The 11,952-nt window shown below is 47.3% G+C and overlaps 1 long non-coding RNA gene across 1 annotated transcript; it reads left to right on the top strand.

Moving 5' to 3' along the window:
- The first annotated feature begins 2,321 nt into the window (after window positions 1–2,321).
- LOC135967542 (uncharacterized) lies at window positions 2,322–11,557 on the top strand. The gene is made up of 2 exons (XR_010581719.2): window positions 2,322–3,164; window positions 10,739–11,557. It is a non-coding gene; the product is annotated as an uncharacterized lncRNA (long non-coding RNA).
- The last annotated feature ends 395 nt before the right edge of the window (window positions 11,558–11,952 follow it).

The raw sequence follows: 11,952 nt of genomic DNA, 5'->3' as shown, positions 1-11,952 counted from the left end.
TCCCCTTTAACTACTGAAGCCCTCAAAATCATCTTGGGAGGAAGGCACAGACCACAGACTGTTTCTGTGATTCCGGGTTTTTTTCTTCCAAGCATGTCCTTAACCTTGACAGAATTAACTTTTAAATGGATTGAGATCGGTCTCAGGTACCTTTTGGTTTACAATCGCATGCCTCAGCCATCGCACGGCTCTCTGGCCTTTGTCCTCTTTTACCAAAGGAGGAGGGTGAATTCCATGATCCTAAAACCCCTTCAGCTCTCCATAGGTTTCTAGGGGGACACAATTACCTAAAAGATTTGAGAGAGCATCCTAAAATAGAAGTAGACAGTATGTGGCAGTTAGGCTTAAGTTTGGCTGCATAAAACAGAAGATTCAAGCTAACAGAGGCTCACACATAGAAAGGTCTGTCTTTTCACATGAAAGGAATCTGAAGGCAGGCAGTCCTCCCCTGTGCACTGGATCTGTGATCTTATCAGAGAGCCCAGTTTCTCCTATCATTCCTTCAGGCACTTTGACTGAAGGTGGTTGTATCTTCTAGGTCACCTCATGGCCCAAGAGATTAGCTTTGTTCCTGCAATCACAGCTGCATTCAAAGCAGCAGGAAAAAGAAAAAATAAAACAACGTCGTACTCAGTAGTTTGGCTTCTTTTAAGTCCTTTTGGATGTCCTGCTCAACAATTCTACTTATATCACATGGGCCAGAATGCACCAACATGGCCACATGGGTGTACAAAGACAGCTGGGTATTGAAGCATTTAGTGCAGAGCTTTGGGCAGAAGAGGAGGAAGAAATGGATGTTGAACCAACTGTTTCTGTCACATGGCGTTTTAGTTGAACTTGGAAGGATGAGTGGGTTATTCACAGACAGGCTTGGAGAGAGACACAAGCAAGGATCGTGTGTGGAAGAAGCACGTCGGAAATTCGCAGGATAAAAAGAGTCTCTCCCTCACTGTAGATTCTTCTTGCTAAAAACTCAAGGGCTTCTGAATTATTTCCATACTTTTTCTTTCTGAATTGAGAAGATTTACAATTCAATTATGTGTAACGCTGAGACATCATCGTCTTGGGGATTGTTTAAACACTAGTCTGTTTGGGTTGGGAAAGAGAAACCTAAGACCCAAGTGCAGGGGGAGGGAGTTTCAAGGTTCCTGGAACAAAATGCTGGAAGGAATTCAGGCAAAATATTCGATGGTCTTCTGATTGCTCTCTGGTGCCTGTTGTGAAGTCTAAAAGCTGTGATGCTCCCCAGGAATGGCTGTGTTCTGAAAACTTTTCCAGGAAAGTGTCTTGAGCTGGGCTACATTGTTAGCCCTCTGCTTCACAGAAAGAGCCTTCTCGAAGTCCAGAGGGCACTTAGATAAGACGGATTACATGGCACTCAAGGCTTCCTCCGTGATTTTCTTCCAGACATCTCTGAGGCATCAGAAGCAAGGGTCAACAACTCAGTGTCATAGAAATTTTAAAATGAATCAAATATTTGGATGCAAGGAGAAACCTTCAAAATGATGCCTGTTATTTAGCATTTTATTTTCCACAAAGCAAAACAAAGCTATAAACTTCTCACTGCAACTGTGAGGGAAGAGAATCCTAAAACATTTTGTCTTAGCCTGTTTTCTGCTTCTCTTAGCAGAGTGCCTGAGACTGGGTAATTTACAAAAACAGAGATTCACTTCTCACAGTCCTGGAAGTGGGAAGTACAAGGTGAAAGGGTGGTGGGCATCTGGCAAGGACCTTTGTGCTGTGTCATCCCACAGGAAGGTGGAAGGACAAGAGAACATGAAGGAGTAAGAGGGGTCAAACTCATTTTTGTAACAGACCAACTCTTGTGATAAGGAACCCACTCCCCCAATAACAACATTAGTCCACACATGAGGGCGAAACCCTCATGACCTGATCACCCCTTAAAGATCCCTCCCCTCAGCACTACTGCATGGGGGATTCAGTTTCCAACACTTGAAATTTGGGGGACACTTTCAAACCATAGTAAGAAAGAAATGGCAAACATAAATTATTTATACAGTGTTTATCACTAATAATAAGGCATGCACAAAACATCATTTATAGTCTATATTCACTATAATATGTTGTGCTCTATTTTCATGTGAATTCATGCAAAGAAATAAAAAACAAAGAGAAAGATTTTTGAGAGAGGTATTCAGAAACAGCACCATAACATTAGTTAAACTGAGAAACTGGTGGAAGTAATTGCTTTAAAAACCTTTTTTATTTGCTGGTTGTTTGGAAGTCAGTGGTGACATTTCAAGGAATTGTCATTGGGAAGGCAGATTTCAGGAGGCTTTAGTAAGAGGGCGTGAGGAAGATGGGGAAGGAAGGAGGACAGGTGACTTAGAAAGATTCTTGGTGGCAACTGGAAGTACAGAAATAGAATGGTGACTTCAGGGAGAAGCAATTCAAGGAATGTTGTGCTTTTGCTTCTCTCTTTCTGTCTCCCACCCCATTTCTCTTTCCATCTCTCTCCCCATCTCTCTTTCCATCTCTCTGTGCCTCTCACTTTGTCTGTCTCTGTTTCTCCCTCTCTGTGCCTCTCTCCTGGTTGCTCTGTCTCTCTCTGTCTCTTTTTAAGACTCTGTGTGTGTCTCTGTCTCTCTCTTCCCCTCATCTCTTTCTCCATCTTTCCATGTCTCTCTGTGTCCCTGCTTCTCTGACTTTTTCTGTCTCTCTCTCTCTCTGTCTCTCTCACTCTCCTTCTTTCTTTATTTTTCCTTTCTTTCTTTCTCTTTCTTTCTTTCTTTCTTTCTTTCTTTCTTTCTTTCTTTCTTTCTTTCTTTCTTTCTTTCTTTCTTTCTTCCTTCCTTCCTTCCTTCCTTCCTTCCTTCCTTCCTTCCTTCCTTCCTTCCTTTCTTTCTTTCTTTCTTTTTTTTCTTTCTGTCTCTCTCTCTCTCTGCATGTGTGTGTGTCTCATTCTCTTGGTTTCTCACTCTCACTCTCCATCTCGCAGCTCTCTTTGGTTTCACTATGCAAGCTGACTCTCCCCACCTGATGATCCAGTGGTATTAGCAGGAACTGTGTGGACTACCCCCACCACCCGCATCCTGTGCCCATCCATGAACTGGGGCAGAGGAGAGGACTGATCTTGCTACTTGGCCTGACTGGACGTGCTGACCCTCAGGATCACAGGCAGTGGAAGGAGCAGCTCCTGGAAGGTCAGAGTGGGTCCTGTGATGGATGGAAGTGACAAGTATGTTGAGCAACAGAAATGACCAGCACTTGGTCTATGGCAGCAGGAGCTCAGAAGTGAGGAATCCTAGGGCCTTAAATGAGTGGCCCATTGTGGCAAAAACTTTTTTAAACAAAAAAATAGCCCCTTGGGCCGTGCGCGGTGGCTCAAGTCTGTAATCCCAGCACTTTGGGAGGCCTAGAAGGGCGGATCACGAGGTCAGCAGATCGAGACCATCCTGGCTAACACGGTAAAACCCCGTCTCTACTAAAAAAAATGCAAAAAACTAGCCGGGCAAGGTACCGAGCACCTGTAGTCCCAGTTTCTCAGGAGGCTGAGGCAGGAGATTGGCGTAAACCCGGGAGGCGGAGCTTGCAGTGAGCTGAGATCCGGCCCCTGTACTCCAGCCTGGGCGACAGAGCGAGACGCCGTCTCAAAAAAAAATAATAATAATAATAGCCCCTAAGGAGTGTTCCAATGACCACCTCTTAAGCAATACAATTGACCCGTGAACAATACAGAGCTTAAGGGTACCAACCCACCATACAGTTGAAATTCGGAAAATAGCTTTTGACTACGCCAAAAGGAATTTACTAATAGCCTATTCTTGTGTGGAAGCCTCAGTGATCACGTAGAGAGTCGGTTAGCGCACATTTTGTGTGTTATATGTATTGTATAGTGTATTCTTACAATAAAGTAAGCTGGAGGAAATAAAGCCATCATAAGGAAAATGTGTTTACTATTCATAAAGTGCCTCATCATAGAGGTTCTTCTCCTCATTCTTGCATTGAGTAGGCTGAGGAGGAGGAGGTGGGAGGAGAGGAGGAGGGGTTGGTCTTGCTGTCTAAGGGGTGACAGAAGTGAAAGAAAATCCATGTGTAAGTAAGTGACCCACACGGTTTAAATGCTGTTGTTGAAGTATCAACTGTTTGAACAGGGAGGCTTTGAAGTGATCTGTTTTTTTGTTTTTTGTTGTTGTTGTTGTTGTTTGATTTTTTTTTTTTTCTTGAGACAGAGTCTCACTCTGTTGCCCAGGTTGGAGTGCAGTGGCGCAATCTTGGCTTACTGAAATGGAAGTGATTTCTTTTCAAATAGGGCATGGCAGGGAAAGGGGGAGGAAAATGGCCAAAGTCTGCCCCACAAACTCAGGACCAAGATCCCCAATTTCTTCCCTGGTGAGTGGGGCTCTCATTCCCTAGACCACAAAGTCTATTTGGGTTCAAAGACCACCAAGGCTCTGGGCTTGGTCTTCCAAGAGAAGAAGGTATCTGGGCCCTCCCAAGTGTGGGGAAAAGAAAGAGAGATCAGCCTGTTACTGTGTCTATATAGAAATAAGTAGACATAAGAGACTTCATTTTGTTCTGTATTTGAGACACTGTTAATCTGTGACCCTACCCCCAACCTTGTCCTTGCAAGAGACATGTGCTGCGGTGACTCAAGGTTTAATGGATTTTGGGCTGTGCAGGATGTGTCTTTGTTAAAGAAGTGCCTGAAGGCAGCTTGCTGGTTAAAAGTCATCACCATTCTCTTAATTTCAACTACCCAGGGACACGTACATGGCCAAAGGTCGCAGGGACCTCTGCCTAGGAAAGCTAGGTATTGTCCAAGGTTTCTCTCCATGTGATAGACTGAAACAATAATGCTAAAAGGTTTATGGAGATGTTTGCATATGCATCTCAAGGCACAGCATTTTCCTTTAAACTTATTCATGTCACAGAGATTTTTGTTCGTATGTCTTACTGCCGATTTCCTCCCTACAATGATCCTATTGTCCTGCCACTCCCTTATCTTTAAGATGGTAAAGATAATTATCAATAAATACTAAGGGAACTCAGAGACCGGTGCCGGCGTGGGTCCTCTGTAAGCTGAGCGCCCGTCCCCTGGGCCCCCGCTTTTCTTTCTCTATACTTTGTCTCTGTGTCTTATTTCTTTTCTCAAGTCTCTCGTTCCACCTAACGAGAAACACCCACAGGTGTGGAGGGGCAGGCCACCCCTTCACCCAAGAATGCACAGCTGTCCACCCCTGGATGAGTGACCGCAGCTCTGACCCTGTCCCTGGTCTGGGCTTCACTCCTCCTCCTGCAGGGGGCCGCAGCCTCAGGCTCAGGAGTTCTCTAAACCAGGCAACACGTGGTTGTGGGTGGGCGTGCTTGCAGGCAGAGGAAGAGGTCTGCAGCTTACATTAGAATCTCAATGTTGACACCCAAAAATCATAAAAGCTCCTGCAGGATGCTGGCATATACAACTAACAAGATAACACTGTGGGTGTACATTCTGGCACACAGGAAGAGCATTCTTGTTCATGGCGGTGGTTTCAAATATTTCAGTGAATTTTCCCTTGAATGCCTCAGTCGGGCGCCACTTCAGTTCAGCTCGGGCAGCAAGGGAGCTTCAAGGACTGGTAGTTATGAATTCAAGCTTGTACACAGTGACAGGTCACAGGTCTCTGGAAGATACCTGTCAATCAATATTCAGAGGTAGCATTGCATAACTGAAGCATAGGACATATCTGACCTCATCTGACATGGCTTAAATCATGATTGTTTTTCTAACTGGGAAATTCATGTAACTTATTTGCCAATAAAGAACCATCTCTCTCTCCCCCCATTTTCTGACATAATGCTAGTCATTAGGGAAATGTTCTGATGATGTTCGTGAAAGAACAAACCAGTGTCTTCCGCTTTTATACCATCCATTTCACACATACGGCTCTTGCTGTTTCCATGTGACACTAAAAGTATCGGGAGTGCCAGGAAGTCTCTTTAATCATCTTTCTCAGCCGGGCGCGGTGGTTCACGCCTGTAATCCCAGCACTTTGGGAGGCCGAGGCGGGCGGATCACAAGGTCAGGAGATCGAGATCACGGTGAAACCCCGTCTCTACTAAAAATACAAAAAATTAGCCGGGCGCGGTTGTGGGCGCCTGTAGTCCCAGCTACTCGGGAGGCTGAGGCAGGAGAATGGCGTGAACCCGGGAGGCGGAGCTTGCAGTGAGCCGAGATCGCGCCACTGCACTCCAGCCTGGGCGACAGAGCGAGACTCCGTCTCAAAAAAAAAAAAAAAAAAAAAAAAAAAAAAAAAAAAAATCATCGTTCTCCAACGTGCTCAGGAGATGAAGTCATTCTGTGAAGTGGACTTCCGTTAACAATACTGAGAAAATGTCCTAGAGAAAGTAAAACTTGTAATGGCCTCATACTTTACAGAAATAATGCAACTTCTTTCTTTCATTTCTAGTTTTCAGGTATTAATTTTAATTGGTTCAGGGCAACCTGTTTCTGCATCAAAGTCTTGGGAAGCTTCTACCTGGTTTTATTTTGTTTATTATTTATTTATTTATTTATTTAGAAATAGAGTCTCACTGTGTCACCCAGGCCAAAGTGTAGTGGTATGATCACGGCTCACTGTAGTCTCAATCTCCCAGGCTCAAGCCAATCCTCAGGCCTCCACCACCCGAATAGCTGGGACTACAGGTGTGCCACCATGTCCTGTTAATGTTGTATTATTATTTTTTTATTTTTTGTAGAGACAGGATCTCGTTATGTGTCCAAAGCCGGTCTCGAACTCCTGGTCTCAAGCAATCCTTGTGTCAGCCTTCTAAAGCACTGAGATTATAGACCTGAACCACGGCACACAGCTGATTTATTATTTTATTTTTTCAGAACTCTATGCAACCTGATTCTTAATACATAAGGAAAGAGAAGCCAGACAAAGGTGGAAGTAGTTACACACGATGTGAGTGCCATTTGGCACTTAGACAAGAGAGGCGGATTATAAAAATAAAAGATCCGCATGTCGCAGTTGGCTGTCGGCTTGGATATGGAATCCAGCACTTTTTATTTTTATTTTTTTTAGGAGATAGTGTCTCACTCTCTTGCTCAAACTGGAGTGCAGTGATATAATCATATCTCACTGTAATCTCAAACTCCTGAGTTCAAGTGATCCTCCTACCTCAGCCTCCCAAGTAGCTGGGACTACAGAAGTGCCATCACTCCAGGCTAATTTTTCTTTTTTTTTAATTTTGTAGAGACGAGGTCTCCCTGTGTTGCCCAGGCTAGTCTCAAACATATGACCTCAAGCAATCCTTCCGCCTTGGCCTCTAAAGCGCTGGGATTGTTGGTGTGAGCCACTGTACCCGGTCAAGGAACCAACCCCACCTGTTTTCTATATAAAGTTTAGCATCTAGATACAAAGCAAAATAATTTTGAAAGATCAAGGAATCTGAAGGGAAGCTGGTGGGAGGGGAATGGGCTGAAGGCAGCGTTTTCTGGCCTACGGTTTTGCTTATTCTTGGACTTTCCAAAGTCCTGAAAGATGCAGAAGGAAAGTGAGAAGGGAGGAAGAGGCAGGAGGAAAGGAGGAAGGCTGTGTCTCTGAGGTTGCAGATTAGTCCAAGGCGGCTCAGTGGCTGGGAAGGAAGGAAGGAAACCCCCAAGGCCGAAGGTGGAGTCAGAGTCCTGGGTCCAGCAGAGACTGGAGGGGAGGAGGGTGCTGGGAGCCAAAGACCTTCCTGCTAGCACTACAACCTCTTAAACTGCTTAGGCTTTTATCCAAATTTGATGCGTCCGCATTTTGTAGACCTCCAAACCAAGTCACTCAGGGTAACCCAGGCAGGAAGGGGAGGATGATAGGAGAAGGTGCCCCACCTGATGATGCCCTTCTGGCTTTTATCCATTCCTGGGAATGACTCTTTCTCCAACTCGGAGGATGCCCCTATGGGAGAATACAGTGGCGTGGACCAGCAGTGGAGAATTCCAAGTCCAAAAAATGATTGGCATTTTAAAGGAAAGAAAGAAATCATCCTGCACATGTGAAATATTGGGAAAAAAGGTTGTTACTAATAATTCTCAAGAGACCACTCTGGTGAGATTGGGTTTCTTGGGGATGTGTGGAGCAGGGTATATGTACCGAGTGGGCACATCCCGCCCTTCAAACTCCTCCCTCAACTCCTGTCTACTGTAAGAGTCAGAGGGCAGCTCCAGTCCTCATCTCCTCTGAGCGACCCACTCACTCATTCACTCACTTATTCATTCACTCGCTAACTCATTCACTCACTTACTCATTCACTCCTTCAATCGCTCACTCACTCATTCACTCAGTCGTTTACTCATTCACTCGCTCACTCACTCATTCACTCAGTCGTTTACTCATTCACTCACCCTTTTACTCACTCACTCATTCATTTACTCATTCACTCACTCATTCACTAACCAAGTCACTCACACAATCACTCATTCACTCACCCATTCACTCACTCATTCACTCACTCATTCACTAAGCCATTCATTCACTCACCCATTCACTCACTCATTCATTCCCTCATTCACTCACTCAGCCATTCACTCACTCACTCATTTCCTCATTCATTCACTCAATCATTCACTCACTCAATCATTCACTCACTCATTCACCTCTTCACTCATTCACTCACTCACTCATTCACTCACCCTTTACTCACACACTCACTCATTTATTGACTCATTCACTCACTCATTCGTTCATTCACTCACTCACTTCTTCACTCACTCATTCACTTGTTCACTCATTGACTCATTCACTCACTCTTTCCCTCACCCATTCACTCACTCACCCACTCATTTGTTCTCTCACTCATTCACCCACTCACCCATTCACTAAGTCATTCATTACTCATTCATTCATTCACTCACTCACTCATCACTCGTTTATTCCCTCGGTCACTCACTCATTCACTCATTCACTCACTCACTCACTCACTTATTCACCCACTCATTCTCTAAGTCGCTCATTCATTCACTTACTCACTTATTCACTCACCGGTTCACTCACTCACTCATTCACTCACCCAGCAATTCACTCACTCAGTCACGTTCACTCATTCGCTCATTTACCCACTCACTCACTCATTTACTTCTTCCCTCATCCACTCACTCACTCATTCACTGACTGACTCACTCACTCACCCATTCACTCATTTACTCACTCATTTACTTCTTCACTCACTCCTTCATTCATTCACTCAGCAGCACCCATGACAGGTTGACTGTCGTGGGCTCTGCTGTTTCCCTGGGCCTGCAGCAGGGAATAGTCAAAGATCTCTGAATCCACGGCATTCAGAGTTCAGCAGGGGGACCTCTGGAGAAGCCCAGTGGATAGGTGAAATGCCCCATGTGTGACAATGATGAGGATGTTTTAAGAGAAGCAGGGAGGGAACAGGAGTGTGCATGGAGCCCAAAATTTCTTTTCTTTTTTTTTTTTTTTTGAGACGGAGTCTCGCTCTGTCACCCAGGCCGGAGTGCAGTGGCCGGATCTCAGCTCACTGCAAGCTCCGCCTCCCGGGTTCACGCCATTCTTCTGCCTCAGCCTCCCGAGTAGCTGGGACTACAGGCGCCCGCCACCTCGCCCGGCTAGTTTTTTGTATTTTTTAGTAGAGACGGGGTTTCACCGTGTTAGCCAGGATGGTCTCGATCTCCTGACCTTGTGATCCACCCGTCTCGGCCTCCCAAAGTGCTGGGATTACAGGCTTGAGGCACCGCGCCCGGCCTAAGGAGCCCAAAATTTCTAAGAGGGTGATCTGGGGAGGCCTCACCATGCAGGAGACCTTGCAGGACAGACCTGAGGAAGGTGGGCAGAGTGGGTAGGGAGAGGAGGGCCTGAGCTGAGGAAAGAGCAGGCTGGGCCTGAGGTTGTCGGGTGCCCGCATGGGCCTCTGGGCAGCACCAGGATCTGAAGGGACCAGAGGACAGGCCAGTGTACTATGTGTGGGGCCTGTGACTCCAAGTCAGCAGAGAAGATGCCTGAATTACCTCCTGATAGGTGCACCCTGACTTTGAAGTTGAGCACACCCGAGGCATGGAGGTGGGGTGGATGTGGGGGCAGAGCATGGGATGGGGAGGGAGCCTGTGCCGGTCCAGATCAGAGGCAGTGGCTTGGCCCCAGTGACTCCAGATGCAATGAAGAGCCAAGAGGGACTTTCCTGAGGGACTTAGATGCCGGGGCGGAGGAGCACTGCAAGGCTTCAGCCTGAGCCCCTGGGAGGATGGAGTCACCAGGAGCTGAGGTGAGGAAGACTGAGCGGTGGCGGGTTGTGCGGGGGTGCAGAGGCCTGAGCTCAGTGTGGCCCCTGCAGATTTGAGATGCCCACTCCACGCACAGGCAGAGACGGCAGGGAAGGGGAAGAGGCTGCAGCTCAGGGAGCCCTGGAACGTGTAGCCCGACCTGCTGGGGCGCTGGGTCATGGTGCCCTCATGGCTGGGAGCTGCTTCCTCCTGGGATGCCACAATTCCTTTAGGGCACATCTGCAGCTCCTGCGCTCACCACAGAGGGGAAGTGGGAAGGGTATCTGTCCCTATGCATGTTCTCCTTCACCTTGTCCTAGGCAGGTCCCAGGCAGCACCTCTCCTCCCAAGTGGCTCACCTTGGCCCCTGCCCCTGGTGTTCACAGCCAGACCCTCGAAGAGAGCTGGACTCAGCGGCTCACTTCTAATGAATAGAAGCAGGCAAAAGAGATGGCGGTCTCTCCTGAGATTGGATTGGGAGGGGCTGCAGGTTCCATCCACTGGTACTCTCCCCCTGGGTCTTCATAGGTGCTAGTTCTGGCATAGCCAGTCACCTGCACAGGGCAGAGGGCGGCCTGAAGCTGATGCCACGGAGAGACTGGGTCCTTCAGTCCAACAGCCTGCAAGCAATAGAATCCTGCCAGCAACACAGAAGTGAGCGTGGAAGCAGCTCCTCCCCTGATGAGCCTGAGCTTTCAGAAGACACGGCAGCCCTGGGCAGACACCTGCTGCAGCCGCGGAGAGCGCCTGGGGCAGAGGGCCCGGTGAAGCCTGCCTGAACTCCTGGCCCAAGGAGTAAACACTCCTGTGGTATAACTGTGTGCTGGTGTGGGCCACAGTTTGGACTAACCTGTCAAGGGACAATAAAGAACAAACACACACCTCAGGTCCTACTGGGGGGAAGCTGTACGGTCAGCACGGCATGTAATATCTGCCAGGCCTCTGCGCCCAAGCCAAGCTATTGCATCCCCTGTGACTTGCATGTATACGCCCAGATGGCCTGAACAAACGGAAGAATCACAAAAGAAGTGCAAATGCAATGCCGCGCCTTAACCGATGACATTCCACCACAAAAGAAGTGAAAATGGCCGGTCCTTGCCTTAAGCGATGATATTATCTTGCGAAATTCCTTTTCGTGGCTCATCCTGGCTCAAAAAGCTCCCCCACTGAGCACCTTGTGACCCCCACTCCTGCCCGCCAGAGAACAACCCCCCTTTGACTGTAATTTTCTTTTACTTACCCAAATCCTATAAAACGGTCCCACCCTTATCTCCCTTTGCTGACTGTCTTTTCGGACTCAGCCCACCTGTGCCCAGGTGAAATAAACAGCCATGTTGCTCACAGAAAGCCTCTTTGGTGGTCTCTTCACAGGGACACGCATGACAATATCTTCCTGTTGAACTAGAAGATTAATTGCTGGCCGGGCGCGGTGGCTCAAGCCTGTACCCAGCACTTTGGGAGGCCGAGACGGGCGGATCACGAGGTCAGGAGATCCAGACCATCCTGGCTAACAAGGTGAAACCCCATCTCAACTAAAAAATACAAAAAATAACTAGCCGGGCGAGGTGGCGGGTGCCTGTAGTCCCAGCTACTCGGGAGGCTGAGGCAGGAGAATGGCGTAAACCCGGGAGGTGGAGCTTGCAGTGAGCTGAGATCCGGCCACTGCATCCCAGCCTGGGCGACAGAGCGAGACTCCCTCTCAAAAAAAAAAAAAAAAAAAAAAAAAAAAAAAAGAAGATTAA

The sequence above is a fragment of the Macaca fascicularis genome, chromosome 15 (genome assembly GCF_037993035.2).
Source record: "Macaca fascicularis isolate 582-1 chromosome 15, T2T-MFA8v1.1".
Classification (NCBI taxonomy): domain Eukaryota; kingdom Metazoa; phylum Chordata; class Mammalia; order Primates; family Cercopithecidae; genus Macaca; species Macaca fascicularis.
This window is presented reverse-complemented; position numbering and strand designations above follow the sequence as displayed.